Below are 4,375 nucleotides of genomic sequence, written 5' to 3'. Positions count from 1 at the left end.
CGCCCATCAAAGGCAGCCTACCAGTGCCCATCAATGCAGCCTCACCAGCGCCCATCAAAGGCAGTCTCACCAGCACCCATCAATACAGCCTACCAGTGCTCATCAATGCAGCCTCACCAGCGCCCATCAATGCAGCTTCACCAGCGCCCATCAAAGGCAGCCTACCAGCGCCCATCAATGCAGCCTACCAGTGCCCATCAATGCAGCCTCACCAGCACCCATCAAAGGCAGCCTCACCAGCACCCATCAAAGGCAGCCTCACTAGCGCCCATTAATGGCAGCCTACCAGCGCCCATCAATGCAGCCTCACCAGCGCCCATCAATGCAGCCTACCAGCGCCCATCAATGCAGCCTCACCAGCGCCCATCAATGCAGCCTCACCAGCGCCCATCAAATGCAGCCTACCAGTGCTCATCAAAGGCAGTCTCACCAGTGCCCATCAAAGGCAGTCTCACCAGTGTCCATCAATACAGCCTCACCAGTGCCCATCAAATGCAGCCTCACCAGCGCCCATCAATGCAGCCTACCAGTGCTCATCAATGCAGCCTCACCAGTGCCCATCAATGCAGCCTACAAGCGCCCATCAATGCAGCTTCACCAGCGCCCATCAAAGGCAGTTTTACCAGCACCCATCAATACAGCCTACCAGTGCTCATCAATGCAGCCTCACCAGCGCCCATCAATGCAGCCTACCAGCGCCCATCAATGCAGCTTCACCAGCGCCCATCAAAGGCAGCCTATCAGCACCCATCAAAGGCAGCCTACCAGCACCCATCAAAGGCAGCCTACCAGCACCCATCAAAGGCAGCCTACCAGCACCCATCAATGCAGCCTGCCAGCGCCCATCAATGCAGCCTACCAGCGCCCATCAATGCAGCCTCACCAGCGCCCATCAATGCAGCCTCACCAGCGCCCATCAATGCAGCTTCACCAGCGCCCATCAAAAGCAGCCCCACCAGTGCCCATCAATGCAGCCTCACCAGTGCCCAGCTACCTGTTGTTGCTTGCTGCAGAGAGAAGAGAGTTGGAACACCAGTGGCTGGGCGCCCTGGGCAGCAGTGCGCCCTAGGCGGCTGCCTAGTTTTCCTAGTGGTAGCACCGGCCCTGCCCCCTAACCTCCTCCAGGACCTACATCTCCCAACAGTGTTACCGAGCCCCATCCAGAACTTTGTAGAATTTTGATACATATTTTTATTGTTTTTTACTGTAGGGGCACGGGAAGGTTTTGGAAGAATTAACCCGGCCCTGGTCTCATTAAGGTTGAGAACATCTGGTGTAAGTAGGGTTGCCACCTTTTCTGCAAGCCAAACCCGAACACCGCCTGTAGTATACACTATAGGATTATAAAAGACCTGGGACACCGGGAACATTGGGCCAAATCCTCAAAAGGGATACGCAGGCGGATCTGCTGTTCCGCCTGCGTATCCCTGTGCCTATCTTTGGAACTGATCCTCAGAAGCAGTTTTCCAAAGATAGGCAGAAGATCCGACATCTGTAAGAGACTGAGGCCCCGTACACACGTCCGAGGAACTCGACGTGCCAAACACATCGAGTTCCTCGGCGAGTTCAGTGTGGAAGCCGCCGAGGAGCTCGGCGGGCCGACTTTCCTCATTGAACAACGAGGAAATAGAGAACATGTTCTCTTTTCGGCCCGACGAGTTCCTCGACGGGTTCCTCGCTAAAAAGTGTACACACGACCGGGTTTCTCGGCAGAATCCAGCTCTGACCGAGTTTCTGGCTGAATTCTGCCGAGAAACTCTGTCGTGTGTACGGGGCCTTACACTGTCGGATCTTAGGATGCAGTACCGCATCCGCCGCTGGGGGCATTTCGAGTCGAAATGCTGCTTTGCGTATGCAAATGAGGACTTACGGAGATCCACAAAGCTTTTCAGCTTTGTGTTTTCTGCGTAAGTTTACGTTTGCATACGTAAAATTAGTTCTGCTTTGACAAAGTGTAAACTAGTTACACCTTGTAAAAACAGATCTTTTTTTCCATCGCCGCGTTTTTTTTTAAATTTTGAATTTTTTTTCCCGGCGCGTAACTTTTTTTTTACCCGACGCAACTTTATTGTCCCGTCGCAATCCACAAAGCCCGACGTAACGTAATTTTGCGCGCTGCCCGTCGGGAAAATGACATCACGAGCATGCGCAGTACGGCCGGCGCGGGAGCGCGCCTCATTTAAATTGTCATCGCCCCCTGCAGAAGAGGACCGCCTTGCGCCGGAGACATTTAAGTTAGACGGCCTGAAATTTCTAGGTAAGTGCTTTGTGGATCGGGCACTTAGGTAGAAATTTTAAGTCAGTGTAACTTAAATGGGAAAAGATAAGTTAGGCAGGATTTTTGAGGATTTGGCCCATTGGGTATAACCAAACTGCTCCCACTGACATCATCATCCCGCCCCCAGTGATGCCGAACCTGCCCCCCAGACAGACTTTCCCAGCTTCCGGACGGCAACAAATTTGTGTGTGACTATCTCGGTTACTTGGGGAGCGCAGTCTGAATAATGTGTACGGGTTTCAGGCAGACTGAGACCCGGACACACGATTCAAAACCCGGACTGTCTGGGTAAATCCCGGACAGGTGGCAACCCTAGGTGTAAGCTATGTGTGATGATTTCCACAAACCGCTTGAGCTCTTTTGGACAGATGGCCCTTCAGGTCTGATAATGCCATTGCACTGCTGTCACCCCACCTTACAGAAAAATCATTGTACATCAGATACGAGGGGCTAGATTCTGATAGATCAGCCGATCTTTAGATCCGCGTAACCTATCTGATTTACGATCCGCCGGCGCAAGTTTTTGAGGCAAGTGCTGTATTCAGAAAGCACTTGCCTCTAAAGTTGCGCCGGCGGATCGTAAATCCCCCGGCGGAATTCAAATTCCGCGGCTAGGGGGCGTGTAGAATTTAAATCAGGCGCATCCCCGCGCCAAAACGAACTGCGCATGCGCCGTCCCCTAAATTTCCCAGCGTGCATTGCTCCAAATGACGTCGCTAGGACGTCATTCGTTTTGACGTGAACGTAAATTACGTCTATCCGTATTCGCGACCGACTTACGCAAACGACGTAAAGAATTCAAAATTCGACCCGGGAACGACGGCCATACTTAACATAGGATACGCCACATATAGCAGGGGTAACTATCTGCCGGAAAAAGCCGAACGCAAACGACGTAAAAAAAAAAAGCGCCAGGCGGGCATTCGTTTCTGAATCGGCGGAACTCCTCATTTGCATATTCATCGCGTACAAAAAACGAAACGCCACCTAGCGGCCGGCCTGGAATTGCAGCCTAAGATCCGACGGTGTAAGTCACTTACACCTGTCGGATCTTAGGCATATCTATGCGGAACCTGATTCTATGGGCCAGATTCACGTAGATCAGCGGATCTATAGATCCGCTCGATCTACGTGATTTAAGATCCGCTCCCGCAAGTTTGAGAGGCAAGTGGCTAATTCACAAACCACTTACCTCCAAACTTGCGGCGGCGGATCCTAAATCCCCCGGCGGAATTCAAATTCCGCGGCTAGGGGGAGTGTACTATTTAAATCAGGCGCGTTCCCGCGCCGATTTAAATGCGCATGCGCCGTCCGGGGAATTTCCCGGCGTGCATTGCTCCCACTGACGTCGCTAGGACGTCAGTGGTTTCGACGTGAGCGGGACTTGCGACGCGCGTGTTCGTGAATCGGCGTACGCAAACGACGTTGTAAAATTCAAATTTGACGCGGGAACGCCAGCTATACTTAACATTGGCTGCGCCTGATAAAAGCAGGGGTAAGTATACGACGGGTACGCCGCTACGGAAACGTCGTAAGAAGACTGCGTCGGGTCCGCGTACGTTCGTGAATTTGCGTATCTCGCTGATTTACATATTATTTATCGTAAATCAGCGGGAACGCCCCCGGCGCCATTTTTAAATTGAAAAAAAGATCCGACAGTGTAACACATTGTAACACTGTCGGATCTAAGCCCTATCTATGCGTATCTGATTCTATGAATCAGGCGCATAGATAGGACCAGTGTAAGTCAGAGATACCGTCGTATCTCTTTGTGAATCTGGCCCTATGAATCAGGCGCCTAGATACGACCGACGGAACTCAGAGATACGACGGCGTATCAGGAGAAACGCCGTCGTATCTCTATCTGAATCCGGCCCAGTGCTAAGTAAATGTTTACTATTGCTTTAATATTGATAGTAACTTTAAATGATCCCAGTCCTTTACACTACTAGTTATAGTTCCTGTAATAGAAGCCTTATGTACATATTGGGACACATCCTACGGATAATATTTTTCACCGGTACAGTGTAAACGTTATAACCACATTAATATTGAAGTATGTGAATCATCCTTTCCAGTGAAGGGCTTGTCCAGCTG

Source organism: Rana temporaria, chromosome 7 (genome assembly GCF_905171775.1).
Source record: "Rana temporaria chromosome 7, aRanTem1.1, whole genome shotgun sequence".
NCBI lineage: Eukaryota > Metazoa > Chordata > Amphibia > Anura > Ranidae > Rana > Rana temporaria.
Note: the sequence above shows the minus strand (reverse complement) of the source record.